General features: G+C 38.4%; 1 protein-coding gene and 1 pseudogene across 3 annotated transcripts in view; one reads left to right on the top strand and one right to left on the bottom strand.

Moving 5' to 3' along the window:
* Positions 1–25215, top strand: part of METTL8 (methyltransferase 8, tRNA N3-cytidine) — a 71235-nt gene that overhangs the window by 2302 nt on the left and 43718 nt on the right. The window contains exon 2 of one of the 3 annotated variants that reach the window (XM_019727414.3): positions 24137–24195. The exons of the other annotated variants lie outside the window; for them this stretch is intronic. The gene's annotated coding sequence lies outside the window, so the exon portion shown is untranslated. The remainder of the gene's footprint in view (positions 1–24136; positions 24196–25215) is intronic. 3 annotated transcript variants of the gene reach the window in all.
* On the bottom strand, positions 5100–6590 carry LOC109445261 (dnaJ homolog subfamily A member 1-like; annotated as a pseudogene).

Here is a 25215-nt window from a genome sequence, read left to right as displayed (position 1 = left end):
TCTGACATATTGCTCACTTGCTCCAGCCAGTGTACCTTTACACTCCAAATTTTCTTTGTATGGAGCTCCCTTCCTCTCTTCTTATCTATTTATCTCAACACTCATCCCGGATATCACAGCTCCACTCAAACACTTCCCTAACCCTTCCACTTTTATAATGTCAACCTGCATAAGTTGGTTGTTGCACTGTATTAGAATTGTCGTTTGTCTTCCCAACATATTGTTTTTAGGGTAGTCCATTTATTCAACATACATATGCATTAACCATAGTTCAGGCAGTGTACTAAGGATGCAAATATATGTTGAATGAACTGGCTACTCTAAAGACAATATATAGACTCTATTATCAGCAATTTAGTACTTTTAACATAGATGCAGATTTAGTCTCCCTTTAATCTTTAAATCAGTAGGAAACTGTAATATTAATAAGAAGAAATAACCTTAAAAACTTAAATCCTCAACAGTTCTACCTGTAACATAGATATTTTCCATTTGTTGAAGGTCAAATGGCATGAACAGACATCCCTAGCTTAGGATTTGGAAATTACTTCTCTTAATTGGCCGTAGAACAAATATTGGTTCCTTTTTTTCTTTTTTTCACTTTGTTTCTATGTCATGTTTATAGAATACTTAACTATCTCTGCCATGACGTTTCAAAGACAAGGAAAAGGATCTACGAATTCGGAAGTTAATAAAACGCTTTTTGTTCATATACTCTGTTTAAAGAAGCTTGGCATAACCAAATAAATACTTACAACACTCAGGTTTTAACTTGAACACATTCAAAGAAATTTGAACCAAGGCCAGGAGAGGTCATTCATTCAACGTGTAATTGTTTCACGTACAATGTGCTGGGAACTATTTTGGCATGGGGTATAACAGTGAACAGGATAGACAAGCTGCCTACGTGTTGGGGGAGATAGACAATAAACATTTAAAAAAAAGATTTCAAGTAGTGATAAGTGCTTATAAGAAGATAAAACAGAGTGATGTGCTTGACAGGGAATGGTTGGGAACCCTGCTTTAGCAGAGTGGTTAGGGAAGGCCTCTCAAAATAGTGGACTTTGAGCTCAGCCCTGAAGGGTGAGAGTCAGTCTGCAAAGAACTAAGTACCCTTAGACCAGGCAGAGAGATGCCTGCCTGAATGCCAGGTCCCTAAGGCGATAACAACCTGGGCTTATGCTAAAACTGTTAGAAGGCCAATGTGGTTCTTTAGTGTGCATGAGGGAGATGAACTTGGAGAGGTAGGCTGCAACCGAGTCATGTCAGGTGGAAGGAAGTTTGGATTTTATTCTGTTATAATGGGAAGCCATAGGAGGCTTTGAAAGGAGAGTGACATGATCTAACTTGTGTTATAAGATCTCTATGGCTATCGTGTGGAGATGGTACTGTATGGGGGCAAGATGGAAGCAAGGAGACAGGTACCTGTTCCGTTGGTCCAGGTAAAAGGTGATAATGTTTAGACTGGAGTGGTAGCAGGAGAGATGGAAAGAAGTGGACAGACTCAGGATATATTTTGAAGGTAGAGTTGACACGGATAATGTAGTGGATAATAATGATGAAGAAAAAAGATTCAAGGGGAAACACGATAAAGCAGAACCACAAATAAACATCCCCCTAAATTCCCCAGAACAAGTGAAAAACAGGGAACTATTCATCACACAATGTAGTATTTTAGACATTAATGCTAAAGAATGTTAGGATCTGTTCCATGACTGGTGCATATGAAGAGGGGAATAAAATCAGTTCCCGGAAGTAGGCATGGGTCAGATCATGTGGGAAAGGCAGTGACACAGCATTCCTCCTCAGGGACAGTTGGGAATAGCATCTGGAACAAGAGGGATCTAGACCAGTTAGGAGGTCATTGTAGTAAGATTGGAGTCACTTTGGGAAATGTGTTTTGAAATTATTAAGGCTTTTGACCACAGGTTTGGTTCTTGTGTTTCCTTTTCTCTGTATATTTTAACGTTATTTGTCTGAACATGGAATACATTCATGCATATACAAAATCTGGAAAGATGTAGGATTAAAGGATTGATAACAAAGTTTGCAAACTATTCCTCTTATTTAAAAAGTATTTTATTTATTCAAAGAATATGTATAGATAACATAGCATAATATATTAATTTAAATAATAATTATAAAAGGCATACCCATATATCTATCATCAACTTAAAAAAACACCACAGAACATTTCCTAAAACTTTGACGTCTCCTATGTGCTCCTTCTGGTTCCCAGATCCCTCTTTCCTCTTTATGTAGATAAAACATTGTTAACTTTTAAATGTTTTTGAGCATGATATAAATTAAATCGTGTTGTGTATATGTACTCTTCTACAAATTGTCTACTTTTTCAACATCATACTTTACAAAGTGTAATGTTCATTTATTTTTACTACTATATAATATTTCGTTGTATAAATTTACCACAGTTTGTTTATCCATTTTCTATTGGCTGGGCTTTTGTTTCTTTCAGGTTTTTTTAGTCCTAGAAAAGTGATGCTATAACATCCTTCAAACTGTCTCCTGCTACACATGTTAAAGAGTATATTTGTTTGCTATTGCTGTGTGACATATTACCACAAACTTAGCAGCTTAAACCAATACCATTTATTATCCTTAATTTTTTTTACATGAATAACCACTTGTCCCAGAACCATTTATTGAAGGGCCCCTCATTTATCCAGAGATCTGCAGTATTAAATATTGTTGTGTATCAAGTTTACATTCATAGTCAGGTCTGTTTCTAGGATCTGTTTTCTATTCTATTGTATTTTTCTATCCTTGGGCTAATTAATACCTGACCACTATACTAGTAATGCTTGAGAGCTGGTAGGGCAAATCCTCTAGCTCTATTATTTTTCTTCAGGTTATCTTATTTCTTTTTTGCAGTTTGCACTTTCATGTCTTTTGGAATCAGCTTAAGTTCCACAAAAAGCCTTAATGGAATTATTGGAATTTATCACATTAAATCTGTATATCAATTTGAAGAGAACAGACATATTTACCGTATCAAATTATCCTATCTATGAAGACAGTGTCTCTCCATTTATTTATGTCTTTAATGTCTTTCAATGAAGTTTTATAATATTTTTCTTAAAGGATTTGCACATTTTGCAACTTCCTAAATACATTGTTACATTTTTGGCCAGTCTTATAAATGGTGTATTTTTAAGATTTTCTAACTATATTTTTTGCTAGTATGTAAAAATTCAATTATTTTTTTATATATTGATCTTCTATTTAGCAACCTTGCCAAACTTTAATTTTAATAGTAATAATTGTCATTTGTAGGGTTTGGGGGATTTTTCTATGTAGATAATCAGGTTCTCAGGAAACTGACAGTTTTGTTACTTTCTTCTCAACTGTCTTACCTTTAATTTCTTTTTATGTTCTTACTGTGCTAGCCAGGACCTCTAGTGCAGTGTTGAATAGAACCAGTGACAGTGGACGTCCTTATTATATTCATGTTTGTGAATGAAATACTTCTAATTTTTCACCAGTCTGAACGATGCTGTAGGTTTTTGGCAGCTACTTTTTATCAGGTTAATGGAATTCTCTTCCATCCCATATTTATGAAAAGTCTTGTTTATTTGATTTTTAATTGTGAATGGGTGTTGAATTCTTTTTGAGCTTTTATATTTGAGTTTATTTTTCATTTAACTTTTAAAACATTACTGTAGTTGAATGTTAAAACAAAAAACAATAGCAAGTAGTGAGCATATTATGATTATAGTGTTACCAGAGTGGGCCCTTCTCGGCACGGTGTCCAGCTTCTATGCATCTCGAGCAGAGAATTGAATGAGATACCGAGGTAAAGTAGTGAAAAAGCAGTTTATTAGAAGAAAAAGTACACTCAAAGAAATAGAAACGGGCCCAAGCAGAAGGTAGTGGCTCAAGGTGGCATTATTAAGAGAAAAAGTAACTCCAAAGTGTTTGGAGCAGGCCCCGAGCAAAGACAAGGCTCAAGAAGTGCTGACTGGCGAGGACTTGGAGTTTTTATCCCTTTGTTTTTTCTAGAATGGGCTGTTCATTTCCGGGAGTCGGACCACTTGATTGACATGTGTGATTGAAAGAGGCTATTACCTCATCTTTTTAAACTGCGCAGTTTCCTTCCCAGAATTCAGTCTGTTATAATAACATTAATGAACTGCTGGGCATATGTATGATATTATAATGAGGCCCAGGTGAAGTGAAGGTGGTTGTGGCCTTTACTGCGCAGGTGTGAGTAGCCGGTTTAATCTAGTTGGGTATTTTGTGTCCATTTGTTTCCCCATATGGGTAGACAATTATAATGAAAAGGGAAAGTTTTGGGAGGAGAGGGGAGGTCTTTTGAGCGGTCGCATTCCCATTCCATGGGTTGTGCAGGAATGCAGAGACCCGATGCCTGTCTCTGACTGCCTGCCTTTTATTTTCCTTGAGAGATGTGATCCCCATAAAATCTGTATGGGAAGTTGAGGGGCAGGAGGTCTTTTTTTCTGTATCTGCTTCCTGCTGGGCAGGGGCATGGAGCTGTCCCTACCTATTGGGAGAGTCACAGAACTCTCGCCCTACCTGGTCTTAGATGAGAGGAAGGCGTCTTGAGATCCACTTGGAACACCGAAATCTGCTTGCAAGGCTGTGTTGGCTTCTTTGGTTGGGACTAGTAATCTTGCTGGGGTATCATCTGTATCCCCAAGGTCCTTAAATGAGGAAAAATAGATTTTGGTTAAACAGAGTTAAAAGTGTTGGCCCAAGAAGCAGGACCCAAAGCCATCGACACAAGGTGGCTGTGTGATAGAAATTCTGTTTAGCTTCGTGGAGCCGTGGTCTTCCTCTCTGGTTAATCCAAGTATTCAGATGGTGGTGTTCACCCAGGAACTGGGCCTGGAATGGCCTCGAGCAGGGGGCAGGGGACTTCCTATGATTCAGGCTAGGAACAAACAATCTTCTATTTAAGATAAAAAGCTGATTTGAAAGGTGATTATGATCAGGAACTAGGGAGCTAAGAAACTGGGGGCAAGGAAACTTAGGAAAGGGAAACAAAATCCCTATAGCAAAGAAAACTTAAGTTTTTTGGGGTGGGGGGTGCTCCTTGCTTGGCCCCTATCAATAGTCCTTCACTCAGTCACTATTGCGTATAAAATGCCACTGAGCACCACCCCTAGGATGACGTCATCACCCTCATGTGCTTCTCTATTGTAATGGTGCCGTCTTTTATGACTTGGATCAAAGTCTGCCAGTTCTACCAGGTCCATTTCATCCGTCTCTTCTACTTTCTTCCTTTCAGGTAGGAGTTTTTCAAGCAAAGAGAGTTTATCAGGAGAGAGAAAGCCATTCTCAGGAAAGCTGACCTTAAATCCGATGATTAGACGACCCTTTTCATATGGCCTATGATAAATCGGCACGCCTTCATTTAGCACACACTTGATCTCCCCATGCTTGACAAGCTAACCTGGATGAGAGGTGATGACAATGGTTTGGTTGTCAAGTAGATATTGGCTTTTGGAAGCCACACAGTGCTTCAGCCAGCTTTATGTCCACCCACATGAAAAGGTCTTCACTTCATCGAGTAAAAAGAGCAGGTCTTTCTGATCTAAAACAATGATCATATCTCCGGGCTCCAGTCCTGGTTGTTGGTTTCCTCCACCATGGAATGTTGTCTTCTGGCCATCTTTCATGCCTTTGTCAATACGAACTTCTGGGATCTTCTTCTCTCAAACTATCTTCCTCCCATTGCAGCTTTTACATCCATCTATAAGACTCATCCTTTCCCCATGGCCCTGGCACTCCATGCACACAGACTGAATTTGCTGAACCATTTCAGGTCCTATCTGATGAATTCTTATTTGCGTCTCATCACCTCAGCAATTGGGACAGCACTCTACTGCTCCTTTCTTACCACCTTGGCCTTCACATTTGTTACGAATCACATTGTTTTGCAGAGCTAGTTTTCTTGTTGCACTTTATATAAATTTTCTAAGGTTACTGAGAGCTGATGCACATTTGTACTTCTCATTTCTCTCTGCATCCTTCTTCCTCCTCCAAAAAACATCAAAGATATCCATGGGGGAGCCAAAATAACCACCTGCTCCACCTTCTTTAATTGACCAATTGACCGTTCTCCTCCTTTGTCATATAGTTCCCTTTTCTTTGCATAAGAGAGCACTTAATAAGCTTGAGAAATCTGTTTAAACTTTTCTCCTTCATTAGGATTCTTATCAGGGTGGCACTTCAAGGTCAGTTTCCTGTAAGCCTTTTCCAGTTCTTCCTGGGTGGCGTTGAGCTTGACCTCCAAAACATCATAGTAAGTGGTTTCTTTCACCATTTTTGACAGCCCGTGAGAAGGCCGAGGTCGGCAGTGTAGGGAAGGGAGGAGGAGCACGGTGCTGTGTGCACCTCTGGCAGCCGCCACTCCTTCACTTCTCACCCAGCATTCTGGAAAGTTCCCCAGAATGGGTGGTTAATCAACTGCTTTCTCTGTATCTGCTGAGGTGATCATATAATTGTTTTCTTTTAATCTGATAATATGGTGAACTACATAAATATATTTCTAAATAAGCTTGAGTTTATTTAGATCAGTTTTGTGATGTGTTTGTTTTTTTTATACATTGTGGGATTTGGGCAGCTGCTGGCTTCCATTCTCACTCAGCTTTTTGGACCTTTACTAGTTTTTTATTTCTGAGGATTTCTCTTTCTTTCTCCTGGCTCAGTGCTGTATTTAACAAGATATATTTTAAAATGTATTTAACCTGCCTTTTGGGAATGTTTTATAGCAGAAAGGTTTTTGAGGTGTGAGGTTCACCAAATTATCAGAACGAGAATTCCACGTTTTTATATTTTTAGTGTAAAGTCTTCCCTTAATGTACCACCATTCCTGTCTTCTCTTCTTGTCTCTATGCACAGCCATTTCCCTCCCTGCTGAAAATGAGGAAGTAGCGTTTTGTAGCAGAAAGAGCATCATACAAGAGTCAAAAGGCACAAGTTACAGTGCCAGCACCACCACTTAGTGAGATCTTGACCAAGCCACTTATTCTGAATTTCATTCAATCATCTGCTAAGTCGAAACACTCAGGATTGAAGTGAGAATCACATGAGTTTATAAATGTGAACGTGTTGTTGTAAGGGGAAAGGATGAGAAGCAGTGATGTCAAGTACATTTCTGTTGGGAAAATGGAACAGAAACAGGGAGTTTGGGGAGGAGAGAGTGTTGATTGGTAACACAGAGGGGTTTTGTTGTTTGCTTCTTAGGGTGGTGAAACTATTTTGTATGCTTCTGCAATGATAGGTACATGACACTCTGCATTTGTTAAATCCCACGGAGCTTGACAGCACAAAGAGTAAACCTTAGTGTACGCACAATTTAAAAAATGATTAAGAGAAAGTTGGGATTCCAGGATGGAGTACAGACTGTGACAAAAGAATCTAACTATACTACAAATGTATGCAATAATGTCACTTTGGGGCCAGGGAAAAGGTGCTGACATAAGTAACTTAGAAAACAAGACTGTAAGACTAAAGAAGGTAAGAACTGTGTATATATGCAATGTACTCTAGTTGATAGTTTCCCACAGAGGTGCATCTTAACAGTTCTGAAACCACTCTGCATGTGTACTGGAGTTGAACAATTAAAACTGCTTGGTGGATGATGAGAACCACGTTTCTTACCATTGGAATGGGAAGTTCTAGACAAGAGGGGAAGGTTGGAAAGAATGATCTGTGTGGTAGTGGATTACCGTTGGAGACATTAGCATGAAGTCTAGTGTAGCTTACAGATACAGATGGATACACAGAGAAACATTCATAAAGATATGTGGATATGTGTATATACATGATTTAGTGTACACACATTCACATGTATTTTCTTGCTTTGTCAGTTAAGAAGCCCTAGAAGCAACCTGGTAGCAAGGAGTACACCCAGTACCTAGCTCATGCTCCCACACGTAAAAGGAACAAATGCTTTTGGAGAAATGGCTGATTCAAAGACTGGGTCAAGGCAGGTGCAGCATGAGCCTGCAATATCTTGTAGTGGCAGAAAGTAAGGAAGAGCTCAAAAACAAAAACACAATGATGGGAGTGTGTCAAAAGGACGTAGGAACCAACTGAAAGAGCTCGTAGTGGCCAAAGCAGGAATAGTTTGAGCAACAACATAAATAAAATAGTATTGGGTTATAATCCAAAGTTTTAGACAATTATCTATGAGCCCATACTGATTGACTAAGTAAATGGGGGAGAAGAGACTACTCTCCCAGGCAAAAGAATTCAAACGATTTATGCAGATACTCTTACCTTAAAGAGGGAGAGCATAATTCCCCACTCCTTAAGTGTGGGCTATGCATAGTGACTTCCTTCAGAAGAATACATCGTGGAAAGCGGGGAACAAACTTCACGGTGGAGAAGTTTGCCAGTCACCACCTCAGCCGAGCGATCTAGGTTAACTTCAACGATAATAATATCATGTACCCTTGGTACGATGTGGTAAGAATGGCAATTTACCTCTGTGGTTTTCCTCCCTAAAACCCATAACCGCAGTCTAATCATGAGAAAACACCTGATCAATATTTATTGAGGGACATTCTGCAAGATACCTGATCAGTACTTCTCAAAACTGTCAAGGTCATCAAAAACAAAGCAAGTCTGAGAAACTGTTAGAGCCAAAGGAGCCGAAGGAGACCTGGTGACTAAATGTAATGTGGTGTCTTGGATGGAATCCTGGAAGTGAAAAAGAACATTAGGTAAAAATGAAGGAAATCTGAATAAAGTATGGACTTATGTTTGTAATAATGTATTAATACTGGTTTTTTAACTATAACAAATATACTATACAAATGTAAGATTTTAATAATAGGGGAAACTGTGTCAGATATTGGGAACGCTCTGTATTATCTACAACTTTTCTATAAATTTAAAGCTTTTCTAAAATTAAAAGTTTACTTTAAAAATTCAACAGGAATAAGGTAGACACCACTACATAGAGGCAGCATAGCTTTAGTAAGATGAGCTCAGTTACCAGCCCGCTTGGGTTCAGATCTGAGCCTCACTATTTACTAGCTGTGTGAACCTGGTTACCCCAAGTAACTAGAATTACTTAACCTCGCTGTGCCTCGGTGTACTTATCTGTTAGATGGGTTCTTAGGAGGACTAAATGAGTTACTATATGTAAAGTGCTTAGAGTAATGCCTGCCACGGAGGCAACACCATATAATTCTTTGATTCTCTATATTATTACTACTTTACTCTTTAGTTTGGGGGATCTTGGTGATAATAGCTGAATTTCACTGTATTTCCCTTCTTCAGCATAGTGATTTTTTAGCTTGGCACTCCAACAACACAGTATCCATAATGCTTTGTTCATAAGGGGGAAGTCATTGCAATGATGAAGACTCAGGAGGAAGCTGGAGCAGGATCTGCGGATGCCCAACCCGTTTGTGCTGCACGTACCGTGTCGACTGAGTGAATGCAGAGACCACAAAGCCTGGCGGGATCCGCTTTTTACGGGCATAGACATGCCACACATAGGAATTCTGACGTTCATTGGGTTTTCAGGAGATTCCTTACTAAAATGTCCACTTCCCTTGTTAAATTGATGTTCTTTTAGGACAAAGCACTGCCTACAATGCAAACCCTTCAGATTTAGGATTCAGCATCTAAAATGTTGGTGATATTTGAAGCAACATGAAGTATATTACAGAAACATGTTTTAGGCCTTTTAACTTCTCTACCCAAGATACGTACATACTAACTCTTTAGAAAACTCCTTACACATCAGCAGCTCAGGTAGAGGAGTGTATTGAGTAGAACAAAGAATTTGGAGTTGGGAGACCTGCTTGGAGTGTGGGCTCTTGTATGTGTGTAATCAAGGCGACTCAGAGTCTCATGTCCCACCTCTGTAAAATGGTGATAGCAAAAGTGCTTGTCCTGCCTTCCTCCCTTGCTTATAAGATTGTTGTAAGAATTAGGTGTGAAAGTAAACGTGAGAGCTTTTTGTAAGTTGTAAAAACTATACAAATATTGTTATAGTGCTTCTCAGTTTTTCAGCCAGAATAAAACTCTAATGGGGCTTTATAGTCATATTAAGTGTTGCACTTATCGGCACACCTTCACTTATTTATTATGTATTAGGTTGGTGCAAAAGTAATTGTGGCTTAAAAGGTTAAAAATAATTGCAAAAACCGCAATTACTTTTGCACCAACATAATAAGGTAAAATCATTTGAATTTAAAATGCTGTTTGTGGCATATTTTCTTTGGTGTAACAAAGGAAGGCATTATTTGTATCTGAAATTGTCTCTTCCAGGGGCATTTTGAGGAAATGATTTCCAAACTCATCACTGAAATTAGCTACAGAGAGAAGAACACAGAGGTGTATCCCTGTGATTTGGGAAGCTGTCGCTTTGGGATGCAGACCCTCTTGTCCTGGCAGGGAGCTGACCAGCAGAGGGTGCACGAGCTTTCCCAGGAGCTCGGCTGGGCAGGCTTGACTGGTACCATCTGTTTGCTGCCTGATGATTAACAAGTACTATAAATGAAAAGGTTCTGGCACACCAGAAACAGTTACTAAATGGAAAGAGAGAGCAGCCATAATGTCAAACAGCAATGTGGCAAGTACCTGCCATGGCTGGTGAATAGGAAGTTTCTGGAAAGTAGAATTTGACATTCTAGTGTGGATTATTTGTCTGTCTTCCACTTCTTCCTGCTAACTCTTGGCCTTCAACAATAATTTCGTTTTCTTTTAGGGTTCTTTGCCCTACCTTCTCATCATCTGCAGTTGTTTGTCTTACCTGGTCTTACAAATTGGGGTCTTTTAAAAGTAGCCTTTCTCTGGACTTCTTTAGACGTAGGGTGTTTGGGTCCTGAATCCAGCCATGCACAGCACACTGTCTGGTCCCATTCACTGGCCGTGATAGATTTCATGGTGTCTTTTCCTCCATGTGAATGGGTGATCACCAGAGAAGTTTTCAAAAGTCACCACTGCCTGTACCATCTCTTTTTCTCTTCCTTCCCAAGCATGGCTCCTTTACCCATGAATATTATATAGAAGTTGTATATTTAGTGATTTTAAAAATATTTTTATATTTTATGATTATAAAGGTGGTTTGAGTTTCCTTTAAAAAAAGAACATTTCAAGATATATTAAGAAAATATAAGGCTCTCCTTCAGCTTTTCAATGAAAGATAACTACTGTAAATTCTTCTAGACTTTTTCTTTGTGTATGTATACTTGTTAGTATATATGTTAATTTTTAAAACTAAGATCATGCTAAAGGTACTTTTGTACCTGACTTTTGTACCTGACCACCTAATAAATAATGGACTTCTTTATATATCAGTAAATTTAGGGTTTAGCAACATTTTCAGTGGTTACATAATTTTTTTATATGGATATACAATAATTTAGTCAATCCTCTAAAGATGAATATTTAGATTATTTGGAGTTTTTCAGAATAATATACAAACAATGCCATGACAAATCTTTAAAATTCTTCTGATTATATTCTTAGGATATATTTTTACAAATGGAGTTTTCCATCAAACTTTTTCTTTCAGAATTTCCGTATGTATTACCACAGTTCCCTCAGGAAAGATATCAGTGCAGTGTCCCCTGAGAGTGTGTGAGAATGCTTGTTGCTACACACCAGTGATCACATTTCACCTTCGCCAAAAAGATAGTAAGCCGTTGCACTTTTTTTTTTGTTAGGTGGACTTTCTATTCTCTGTGTTACCCCCAGACAATTAATCTAAGGCAGTGGTTCTCAAGCTTTTTGGTCTCAGGACCCCTGGACACTCAAAGTATAGAGCCCCCCAAGAGCTTTTGTTTATGTGGATCATAGTTACCCACATTTATCATATTAAAAATTAAAATGGAAGAAAAGCTTTTAATATTATTGTCATTTAAAAATAATAATCCTATTCCATGTTAGCATCAATAACGTTTTTATAAAAAATATTTTCCAAAAGTAAAAAGTTAATAGAGTGGCATAGTTTTACATTTTTACAAATCTCCTTACTGTCTAGCCTAAGAGAAGATAACTGGATTCTTATGTTTGCTCCTGCATTAAGTCTGTTATGATATATTGTTCTGATTGACATATTTGAAGACAATGTAATCTCACACAGATATATAAGTAGTTAGAGGAAGTGTACTTTAATAGTCTATTCAGATGAGTGTGAAGATTCTCCTTTTACACTACATCAAATCCCAGTAAGTGGTAGTTTCTTAAAGGTTAACTGCAATATAATATTTGAAACGATATTGGTGAACTTTTCCATACTCTGTTACATTAAAATCCATTGGTCTGCCTTGTACTTTGAACAGATCTTGTACCCGTGCATGATTTTATGATGTCATGTGTTGGCCATCTGGAAAATATTGGTTCACTGAGTTGTTGCAGGTCTTCCTAATGTTGACACATTTTGTTATACAATATCAAAAGTATCTATTGTCTTCAGAACAGTGTCTAAGTGGCAGAAAGCTATTAAGCTTATAGTGGTGAATACACAAATTTTCCAACATTCTAATTTTTTGCTTAAAAGCTTGAGTTTTATCAATGGCAATAAATAGTGTCAATTGTTTTCTTGACAGGCTTACTTTGTGTGTTCTTGAGAAAGTGCCAAAGTAAAAATGGTCTTCCATGAAAACAATTTTTAATGCTTTGTTAATGATACGCTTAAGTAAAACTGGCTTTTTCTTTCTTTCTTTTTGTTTTTTTCCTTCTGTGAGTGCATGGTTAGTGAAAACGACGAGACCTCCAGTAGAGCTGGGTGCCTTGATTCAGACGAAGGTGTCAGCAGTTTTATCCGCCATTGCCTGTGCGCCATCAGTGCAAATGTCACCACAATCAAAAAGGCAAATAACATGTCGATATTATTATGAAAATAGTTCTGACATTTTGCAGACCCCCCCGTAATGTGTTTTGGAGGTAGCTGGGGGTCTCTGGACCACACACTCTGAGAATCTCTAGTCTAAGGTAAGCATAGGAACCAGTTCACTTACCAGAGTCTGATTTAGGAATAGTTTGTGATCCAGTTTTGGCCAGTGAAATCTGACAGTAAGTCTATTGAAGAACTTGTGAGAATGTTTCCTCATCCCTAAAAAGAGACATGAGAAGTAGATGGTCCTTTTCTTCCTCTGGATGTTGTGATGTCAGTGTGATGCCTGGAACTGCTGCAGTTGTTTTGTATGGCAAAGGGAACCAGCCATAGGGTGAAGGTAATGCTGTGAAGAGCAAGATGGGGAAATGGCAAGAACCTGGGTCCTTGATGGCATTATAGTAGAATTGCGGATGAAACCATACCTGGAACTTGCCCAACCTCTGGACTCCTGGTTATGACAGATACTACTTCCTTATTATTTAAGCCAGTTTCCATAGGGTCTTCTGCTACTTGGCAGTCAAAACCATCCCCAAAAGACATTTATTATTAGTGTGATGAACATTTTTAAGTTTTAGTGGCTATTTGCATTTCTTTTGTGAATGCTAATTGATGGCATTAACACATTTTTTTCTACGGTCATTTCTAATTATTTTCTTTTGTTTTGTTTTTTTAAGATTTTATTGGGGAAGGGGAGCAGGACTTTATTGGGGAACAGTGTGTACTTCCAGGCCTTTTTTCCAAGTCAAGTTGTTGTCCTTTCAGTCTTAGTTGTGGAGGGTGCCATTCAGCTTCAAGTTGTTATCCTTTCAGTCTTAGTTGTGGAGGGTGCCGTTCAGCTTCAAGTTGTTGTCCTTTCAGTCTTAGTTGTGGAGGGCGCAGCTCAGCTCCAGGTCCAGTTGCCGTTTTCTAGTTGCAGGGGGCACAGCCCACCGTCCCTTGCGGGAGTCGAACCGGCAACCTTGTGGTTGAGAGGACATGATCGAACCAACTGAGCCATCTGGGAACTCAGCAGCAGCTCAGCTCAAGGTGCCGTGTTCAATCTTAGTTGCAGGGGGCAGAGCCCACCATCCCTTGTGGGACTCGAGGAATTGAACTGGCAACCTTGTGGTTGAGAGCCCCCTGGCCCATGTGGGAATCGAATCGGCAGCCTTCGAAGTTAGGAGTACAGAGGTCCAACCGCCTGAGCCAATGGGCCGGCCCCTCTAATTATTTTCTAAGCATTCCTTATATTGTAGTATTTTGCAGGTGTCTCCACCAGTGTGTTTTATAGCATATCTTCCAATACATTTCTATAGCTTTGGTATCATGTTCAAAAGAGTCTTTTCTACCCCACTTTTTCACCTCTGTTTTTTCTAGGCCTATTAAGTATTTTTTTGTATTAAAAAGTTTAATTCATCTGGAATTTATTTTGGTGTTAGATATAGAGAAGGGGTATAACCTTATTTTTTCCAAATAGGTAGCCCATTTTCTTAACACAGTTCTTTGAATAGGCCAGCCTGAACCCACTGATTTGAAATACTAGCTTTATTATGAATTCCATTTGTAATACTTTCTGGACTTTCTCTTCTGTCCCACAGCTTTGACTATATATCCTGGCACCATAGACATGGCCAAAATGTGCTTGATTTATAGTGTAGTGTGATGTCTGGAAGAGCGCTCCCCACCCCCATAACCCTACCCCACCACAGCCAACATCACTCATTTTCTCGCCGGTATTTTCCTGGCGCTTCCTGCATGTTTATTCTCCAGATGAGCTTCTAAATGATTTGTTCAAGTTACCCAAAAAGGTTTTTTGAATTTTGATTGGAACTGCTTTAATTTTCTAGATGATTTTGGTTACATTTTAACAACATTGAATCTGCAACTCTAGAAACCCATGTACTCTCTTCCTATTTATTAAAATTATCTTCCATGCCCCTCTGTAAAGTTGTATAGCTTTCTTCATATCACTCCTGTACATTTCTGGCTAGTGTATTCCTAGGTATTTTATATTACTTTTTGTTGCAATCATAAGAGGGAGGGATCTTTTCCCCTGTATGTTTTCTATTTTTGCTATCAATACTTAAAAGAAAAAAAAACTTTAAATTAAAAAAAGATCTAGCTCATATTTCCAAATAGTTTTGGCTTCTTAAAAAAGAATAAGCACAAAGGATACTATCATTTGTGGTAGTACAGTGTGTACTGTGTGAACTTGATTTATGACTGTTTAAGAAAACAGAACATACCAGAAGCTGTTTCTCAATGAATATGATCCTTCAAAGCTGGTTATGTTGGCAGTCTATACATTTATGGCAACAAGAACAACAACGTAATCTAAAGACAACAGAGGGTATATATCTTAAAGCAAAGAGTTTGCCACCACTGAGAATATGAAAAAGAATAAGCTCGCTATGAAGACATTATCGGAAAATGGAATTTCAAAGCTATTTTACTATTATTAAGTAGTAATCTATTAAGGATACTTATTTGAAAGGACGACACTTATTTTGATGTACAAGTCTAGTTTTTAGTTAAACAACATTATTTTATGGACCCACCGTATGTCATCGGGTGGCAAAGAGATGATTTACAGGTATTACGGTTTTGCTTTGTTTTTGTTTTTGGTGTTATTTTAAAAGAATCATCATTTATCAGATTGCTTTTGTGTTAAATAAGATTAAAGTTGCCCCAGGCAGTATGAATTGGCACTGTTTCAGCTGTTTGAGAAAATGGAATTTGCCAGTTTTCTAAGACCATTTAAACAAACACATTTCTTTTCATTCACATTATAGATTTCAGGAATGTGTGGACTATCCTGGTGTCTTAATCACCATTTAAAATGTTCCTATAAAAATGTGATTCTGTGCTTGTTACCGTGCAAAAAGTCCGGCTGCTCGCCGCACGAAAGCCAAAACTCAAGAGACGAGAGTGGTAGAAAGAAGAGTAGGTTTTATTTCAAAAAGCCAGAATTAAGGGAAGACAGTGGACTCCCTGCCACAAAGACTGCCTTCCTTCTCTCAATGTCATCAAAAGGTCTTACAGATGCACAAGGAGGGACAGAACAAGGAAGGAGAAGTTGGCCTGGCAACTTCAGGAAAAGGCGCTTCCTAGAGGCTGTTCTGCGCCAGGGTCAGGAGTGAACCCCATATAGATGCAAAAACTCCTCCTGAATAACCGGGCCAGGTGTGCACACTGGTCCAAAGTAAACAGAACCATTGGAACTGGTATACGTGCATAGTAAAAGTACAGTAAACAGAGTCATCAAGGTTTGGTGGGAGGAGAGGGAAACAAAGAAAGGAAAAAAAAGCTTTCAGTAAGCCCCAAGCCAAACCACTGTGAAACTGTATTACATCAGAGGTCCAAATTTCAAAAATAGAAGATATAGGGTCATCGCTACACACTCTTAACAACTGACTTGCAAATGATCTTAGAAATAAGACCTTATATAGACTGAAGATTACTAAGGTTTCTCTACATGATGTGGTCTTTGGAGGTTAAGAATATAATTAATACTCTCAATTATTCTTAAGCAACTTGCTGTGGCATTATTATTCATGGGCTTTTAAAAAAATCAATGTTGATGTAAGCAATGTCCAAACCTGTAAAGAATTTTTGTAAGTTTATTTGAACCAAAACACAATAATTGCCAGAAAGCAAGATCTCAAATGCTTTGGAGATGAACGGTTTTTCACTTTCTTTTCAGCATTTGAAATTAAAGAGGGAATGTAAGGAAGATTACGTGAAGGTGGGAAACAGCAAGATGGGGATTGGATTACAGGATAGTTAAGATTATGTGCTCTCTTGAGGGTGGTTACAAGAGAGTATTACTTTTGGCATTTAAAGGTGTGCTAATCTAGATATACAAGAACAAAGGACAGGGCTGGCTTAAACCTTTCACTAAAGAGGTTACACACCTGGGGGTTGACTATCCACCATGACCTGCCCAGTTAGGAATTTATGGTCAGATCACCCTGTGAGGTTACTTTCCATAGAACCCCTTTTTCATCCACATTAAATTTAATGGTTTTTTTTAGTTTATGTAATTTCTCGGAATAAGGTTTATTATGTGTTGGGTAAAGAATGCTTGTTTTCTTTTTTCTTTGGGTGAGGAGTCAGGCTCCAGGTCAGACTCCTATATGTGATTTTTCAGGCCTGACCACAGGCAATTACAAGACTTGTCCTGGAAGGCCTGTGGGGAGAAGCTGCCGTTCCCCACACCAGAACTGGTACCCAGCCAGTTCATTGCAGTTTTCTGGAGGAATTGCAGTCAAGGCTCCCCTGGGCAGCCATCTTCTTATATATACCTACATTCTGATAAAGTTAACTCATATATCAGGACCCACAAAATGGTGGTTGCCCCAGTGGCCCATCCCAGCTTGCACTTTCCAGAAATACCTGTCAAGGAAATCTGACAAACAGCAATCACAATCCTCCAGCTCAGCGCTGGCCATCTTACCTCACCCTAGTAAACAGGACCCGCTGGCCTTATAAGGAAATCGCCGCCCTCCTAGCCGTTCATGCCCTGGTTTCTCGCTGCCTCTCTAAAGCTCTGTACAACTCTTGCTCTTGCCCCAAATCCCTGGAGAAGAATGCTCCACTGTAACCTCACAGGGTGATCTGATCATAAATTCCTAACTGGGCACGTCATGGGTATTCCTGTCCCAGACGTGTGATTTCTTCCATGAAGAGTTTTAAGCCAAACCTGTCCATTGTTCTTGGGCATCTAGGTCGAAGAAGAGCCAGACTAATGGTAACTAATATCAGATGAAGTCTACTGAGCACTTACCACGCGCCCAGCGCTGTGCTACGTAGTTCACCTCCTATAACCTTCCTATCTTTTGAAATAATCCTATTAGTCACATTTTATTAAGGAAATTGAGATTAACGAAGTCAAGCATCATGTCAGAGGTTATATGATAGCAAGTGGAAGAGCCTGGATTTAACTTAGTCCAAACCCTTCACCTCTTCACCTGAAACTGCTTTCCATGGAGATTTGAGGTGATTCTGCTATTAAGGAAAAATAAGAATAGAATGTTCTGGGACAGAATCTTCTACTACTGTGTTTGTCAGTGTTGAAAAACTCATAAACCTCCATTTAAAGAAAAAAATTCTGCGACCCCTGGGTCGACTTAAAGTATTTTTAGTATAGTGTTACATAAGTTATATACGCTCCTTGTATACAGAGCTCTTATTCGACTGCAAAATCAAAGTAAGTAGAGAGATACAACCACAAAGCCAATAAAATTCAAATTAACAGCATTATAATGTGACTGCTGATGTTTTACCAAAATTAAATTGCTGTGCTCATTATAAACAAGGTATTGACCACCACCACACAGGTTCTTTTGACTTGAGCCCACTCGTACTATGTTGTGTGCTATGTCTTCTCAATGCCCTCACCATTTTTCTCAGTTCGAAATATTGCAGAGTCTTATGCAGCGCGCTGGGTACTCGGATGCATCATCTCCATATTGTAGCTGCTGCTTGTTGCCAGCAAGATCATCAATGCAAACACAGGCACTGAAATCAAGCAGCAGTTTACATTTGCTCCTATTGGTTTTTTTAGATTATTATCATAGTAAAAACACAATTTAAAAATTTGTCATGGGACCTTAGTTTGACAAGCCCTGTTTTAATAGATGTGTCCAGTGAGAGATTGTTCCTGAAGAACAAGGGTTGGAGATCTATTATATAAACCTTCAGATTAAAATGAGGTGGCGGATGAGAATCCATATTTTAGCCTCTGTCCATTCTAAAATGTTTCCCTTTCATTAGGTGTTTATGGCCTTGTGGTTCTTCTAAAACGCATTGTAAGAGCCTCTCATTCAGAACAGGATTCCCTCCTCATTGTTACAGTGTTACCCTTTTTGTCACTAGGTGACATCGGTTAACAAACTCAGAAGGCCTAATTTCTAACCAGGACCTTCTATCTGTCTTCCCTTTCCTTGTTTTTATTAAACCCAGACTTCAGCCATGTCAAGCTCATCAGCACTTCATCCCTCCTTCTCTTCCCTCCTCTTTATTTTTTAATTTCTGGTCATTTTGGGCTTATTTCATGGTCATCAGTTATATTCTCCCTCAATTCCATCATCCTCAATCACCACTTTCTGAGCTACCAGCCTGGACAGACCTGATCTAGATAGAACCAAACACTTTGCCCCTAGACTGCCAGGTGGTAGAAGAAATCACATAATTTCTTTATCAGGTTACTTTAGGTTACAGGTAACAGAAAACGGAGACAGGCTTAAACAATTGAGGGGATGTATTGGCGCAATAACTGAAAAAGTCAGAGGTGGAACTGGCTTAAAAGGAAACTTAATCCAACTACTTAACAGTGGCAACTAACTTCTTTTTATCTTCCTATTTTCCTTCCTCAGAGTTGGTTTCGTCCTCAAGTTGTGTGTGTCATCCCTAAGTCCAGTCATGACTCTAAGATAGCTTTTGTTAAGCACTGAATTATGTATCCCCGCTCTCCAAATTATGTTCTTCAATTAGGGTTTGTCTGGTGTTTTTCTCATGATTAGACAAGGGTGTGGGTTTGGGGAGGGGGAAGAGCAGCGGTAAAGTACCATCGTCATCACACCGTATAGCAATTACATACTGTCAACATGATTTATCACTGTGATGTTAACCTTGGTCACCGGGCTGAGGTATAGTGTCTGTCAGGTTTCTCACTGCAGAGGTACTTTTCCCTCCTTCTGTGCTGTCCTCTTTAGAAAGACGTCACTATGTGCTGCCCACCCTGAAGGAAGGAAGAGTAATGAATGCTACACCTCCTTGGGCAGAGAGTCTACATAAATTATTTGGAATTCTTTTGCGTGGGAGATTTCTCTCTTCTCCCCCATTTATTTATTTATTCAATTCAATTAATCACTTATATTAGTATGAGCATGTGGATATTTATTTTATACTTTGGGTTATAATCCAGCACTCCTTTATTTTGTTGCTCAAAGTGTTTCAGCATTGGCCATTGGGAGGTCTTTCATTTGGCTCATGTGTACCTTTGACATACCCCTTTCGTTGTGAGGTTTGGGGTAATTTGTTGTTGTTTGAGCATTTTTCTGGCGCTACAAAATTCTGTAGGCTTATCTTGTATATTCTCCGCCACAGACCTAAAACCAGCCATTTCTCCAAGGTTCTCTGGTTCATTTTAATAGACAATGATATTAGAAACCAAGATCTGCATGCTTGGTGTGTTTGTTGTTATGGGTGTGGTTGCTTCTAAGCCCTCTCAGATTGCAGACTAAGGAATATATATATATATATATATATATATATATATATATATATATATATTATATAAAATATATATACGTATAAATATATATAAAATACATATAAAGCATATTTTATATAAATATATACACACATGAGTATATATTATATATATGGTTATATATATCCACTAACCTGTGTATACATACATATCTACAAATATTTCTGTACGTAGTATCTGTATTTATATTAAGCTAGTCATGAGTTCCTACTGATGACTCCAGTTCTAATTCATTACCATATGGATGGTTCTAGCCTTCTCCCCTTGCTTGTCTGTGACCTCCTACTACCAATGACAAACCTGGATCCCATCATCTACTATCTATGTCTGAATTGTTCAATTCCAGTATATTTTTATAGTGGTTTTAGAATTGTTAGCCCTTTATCAACTGGAGTGCTGTGCTGGTTGTAGTTCCTATTGCTGTTCCTTATAGACTCTACTTATTTCCAAAGTTACTTAGCATATTTTCCCAAATTATTTTTTTATTTTCTGAGTATACCATGCACTTTCATACTTCTTTATCTTTATTTATACTAATCCCTCTGCTCTACATGGATAGGACTATAGTATAGTGTTACATAAGTCCAGGTATACGCTCCTTGTATATAGAGCTCTTATTCGACTCCTTTCCCTTTAAGCAAAGACTTTAGCCATTAGCAGACTTCTGTCAGCCGGAACACGGTCACATATCTCCTCCAGCTGCAAGAGTAGCTGGCACATGGATTTTTAGGAAGACTAATCTTTTGAATAAGAACAAGATGTTGGAGTTAAGCTCCCAGTATTCACGAGGACTCAAGGAAATAAGGGATTTGTTTCCTTTTGGCTAAAAGGTCTGAGGACAGAAGGCCAGGCCAAGAAGCCTCCTCAAGGCGAGAAAAGGAGTGACCGCAATGGGAGCAGCTGTTATAAGGAGAAAGTATAGGTGCTCTAACGAGGAATCTAACATCCTCTGGCCCCAGCACTCTATAATCCTGTGGAATTCTAAATGCTTTCTGGAAGCTTGCAACTTGTCTGTTCTCATGTAGAACTTATACCATTCCCATGCATTTGACTTTTCATTCTCTGGCCCCGTTTCTGACTGCCCCGTGCCTCCTGTGGTGTGGGGGTAAACATTTCTCCTGACAGTCCCTGCTGCAGTTTCCCTTGCTTTTTTGCAAGTTATAACTAATTGTGGTTCTTTAAAATAGAATTTACACAGTGCTATAACCCCTGCCTACCTAAATCTCACATTCTCTTGAAATTATGGAAATACATTCATTTGGACACTTTTATTCTCTAATGTTATATTTCACATTTTTATATCTAACATCCATTATGACTTGAATTTTTTTATAACATTCCATTTTGTGCCAGGGCAGCCTTGTTGATATATGAGTCCATCCATGACCGTGTAAATCCTGCATACAGGTCCAAGCATCTCCTGTCATCTAGTGTACTTAGGGATAGAGACCGTTGCGATGAATAGGAAAGCAGAAGTCTCATTAAGGGCGGAACTCCATTCATCTCTTTCATGTGAGTTGTTAAATGGAATTTGTAAGGAATGACAACGTATCAAGTATGAGTGTAACTTATCTTTTATCGGCCCACCAAATCCGATCAATGTCTCCAGAAGTGACTGTAGCGCACAGATGTGAAATGCCAGGTGGATGAGTTAAAACAGATTTCACTGTGGTCCAGCATGTGTTTGGAGACAACTTCCAGAGTAATGAGAATAGTATACCCTTCCGATATTTTGAATTGAAGCGGTTTTGAGATGGGTTGACATGAACGCCTTTAAAGAAATCACTGGTGAGCCCCATGAGCCCCAGTAGCCTCTCCATGTGAGTGCGTACAGGATGGCCGCCTGTAAGGGCGCCATGGAGAGCAGACACTGAGCGTGAGCTTCCCATTGGGAAGCTGCAGAGTGGCTGATGTCACAGGGAGATCAACGTGCTCTGTAAATACTTACTGTAATTATTGTTGTTGTGCTGTTCTTGCTAATAACCTTACTTATACCCTGAAATTATAATCATCCAAAGAAAGATTAAAACAAGATGTATGAGTTGCCTGAGCTTTTTGCCTCACAGATGGTCACCCCCTGACTTCACTGAAATTGCCAGGGTTAATTGAAGCTTCAGTTTTCACTGCAGTGTAGTTGATACTTAAGTGTTTCTTACCTGTTGGCTTCCGCTATCCAACACAGTACAACAATAACACTTTAATTTGCTCTCATTAATGCTAGCCTTTCAGGTAATGTCAGTGTAGCTTTATCTAGATGACGCTTGTTCCTCTGAATGAAACCTTTGTACCAGTTTCCCAGCTGAAGAAAAAAAAGAAAGCTAAACAGTTACAAAGGTAAAAAACATGAATGTCTCACTAATTTATTTAGTTAAAGGATGCTCAGAACCCAGGAAACATCAAAGGGGAGTTAACTTTTAAATGGAGGGCAGGCATTTAGTGTATGATTAACGGCAGTTTCTTTCCCTGAGATTTCAGTGAGCTGAAACAAGTGGGAATCATTCTTGGGAGCCTTACAAATAGTTTTTTCTCAGAGCCAGCTAAGTGCTCCAAGGATAACTGTTACAGATTCACACAGACAGAAGTACTATTTGCTCTAGTTCTTAGGTGTTCTGCTAGTAGTGTTGAGATATGAGAATGAAATCTTAGGATCAAGCTTTAGTAGAAAGGGAAATAAATCCTTCTTTGCCTCTACTCCTCAGCTGTGTAAAAGTAGACCAGTTAAAAAGAACTGAGTGTTAAAATGTTACATTATTTATGTGATGCAAGAGTGCTTTGCTTGTATCTTGAGATTTGAGTACTAGAAAGAATAACTATGCTCTTCTAAATCTGGGGACTGGTGTTTTGCAATGGCATTTTTGCTGTTTGATTAAGGCCCAAGAGAAGAAATAGAATTGAGAGAGAGGAAGGGATAGGAGGAATTCTGAGCCTCCTTAAATCAGTTGCAAATTAGTAATCCCAGTACAGACTGGGGAATCAGTACTGTGATCGTCTGGTATGTGTAGTGTACAGAAGTAGCGTGCAAACGGGCAGACTATGTATGTGAATAACAAAGACAGAAAAAAATAGTAGGGCGTGGGCTCTTGGGTTAGAGTGCGTGGGTTCAAACTGAAGCCCCGTTGGGTGACCTGAAGCATGTTACTTCATTACACAGGGGTTTTCCCTCTGTAATAAGGTATAAAAATAGTACCCCTCGATAGGGAAATAGATGCTAAATACGATAATACATGTAAAGTGCTTAGAACAGGGCCTTACACGTGGTAAATACTTAACTTTTTTAAAAAATTTAGATTTACATGAAAAATAAATTGGTATTGGTACTTTACTTCCTCGAAGATTTTCTTCAATTTGCAAAATGTAGTATGGAGTATTTTCTTTAACTAAAATCATCCTTTTTATTTAAAAAGTACTGAGAACTGTTACCCTACAAAAATAAAAATTGCAATTATTTAAGAAATACTTTCATGTTTATAATTCATGTTCATAAAATGTAAATACATTTTACCTATTCTGGTAGAATATGTTCTAGTTTGTTGGTATAGTAAGGCAGACGTGTGAATCATTGTGAAAAGGGCTCCATTTTAGTAGAAGGAAAGCATCTAGTCCAAATTTGGAGGTGGGACCGAGATCTCTTCCCCACAAGTCGTTCTATACCCACAAGCACAATGTGGTAGTAGCGGTGGGTCTAGAAAACTGCTAAATATTAAAACCCTCTTCTCCTTGGCTTGTCATACTGTATGCAGGACTCAGGTCATTTTATACGTTTGTTCTTTTCCTTGCATTCTCCAATAGGCACATCTAGAGCTGGCAGGAAGTGTGTCAGTGCTTTATGGCACACCTCTGTATACTTGATAGCATAATAAATGCTATTTGTAACGAAATTCAAGAACTCTGATACCTAAGTGAGCTTCAGTTCTTTTCTGGGTCTGTTCCTTAGTGATTGCTTGAGCCAACTGACTATTCGTATTGAATCCTGGCGTTGAGATGTCAGAGAGCCATGGCACTGAAGTGCTCATTCTGTTTGACCTTGACAGGACTTGAGAGGAAGACCCGTCATAAGATGGGGAGCTGAAAGTGGAAACCTATAAGCAAAGTAAGTAAAAGAAATACCACTTTTTAAAGTCTACTTTGTCTATTAATATAACTAAATGACTATTAGCAGAGAAAGGAAGGATATTTATTCATGAGTCAATTTCATCAAAAATATTAACATTTAATATCGTTATGGTCAGAAAGCATAGTCTGTGTGCTTTTAATACTTTGGAATTTATCGAGACTTGTTTTATAGCCTAGCATTTATGGTCTATCTTGGCAAACATTCCATGTTCACTTGAAAAGAATGTGTATTCTGCTATAATTAGGTATAGTGTTCTTTCTATAAATGACATTTAGATCAAGTTCATAATGTTCAAATCTTTTATATCCTTATTGATTGTTTTGATAGGTTGATTCTGAGTATTGTTTTATTTATTGCTGACAGGGGGCTATTAAAATCTCCAAATATTGCTGTGAATTTGTTTTCTTCTTTTCAAAAGTTCTTTTCATTTCTGCTTCAGGTATTTTAAAGCTCTGTTATGAGGTACATGCACATTTAGGATTGTTATGTCTTGATGAATTGGCTCGTCATTATTAAATGTCTCATTTTATCTCTGTAATAGTCTTTTTTTTTAAAGTCTACTTTGTCTATTAATATAGCTCTACCAGATTTTTATGTAGTGTTTGTGTGGTATCCCTTTTTAAAATTTTAATCTATTTCTGTCTTTATATTTAAAGTGCCTTTCTTACAGAGTATGGTTGGGTCTTGCTTTTTCATGCAAATCAACAATCTATGCCTTTTCATTGGAGCCATTTATTGAATGTAATTATTGATATGGTTAGGTTTAAATATGCTACCATGGTATTCGGTTTCTAATTGACCCATCTGTTTTTATTTCCTGTTTTGCCTTTCCTAACCTTCCTTTGGGTAAATGGAATATTTTTAGCTATACCTCTTTGTGTTATTTCAAATAAAAATTACTATTTATCCATACAGTTTCATTATGCAAATAATATCTTAGTTAAACTTGTGTTCAAATTAAGGTATGCCAAAAGAGTTAAGAAGAGTGTACATAAA

The sequence above is a fragment of the Rhinolophus sinicus genome, chromosome 17 (assembly GCF_057876585.1).
Source record: "Rhinolophus sinicus isolate RSI-liver-muscle chromosome 17, RSI-T2T, whole genome shotgun sequence".
Taxonomy (NCBI): domain Eukaryota; kingdom Metazoa; phylum Chordata; class Mammalia; order Chiroptera; family Rhinolophidae; genus Rhinolophus; species Rhinolophus sinicus.
The sequence above is the reverse complement of the archived record's forward strand: the minus strand, read 5'-3'. Positions and strand labels throughout refer to the sequence as shown.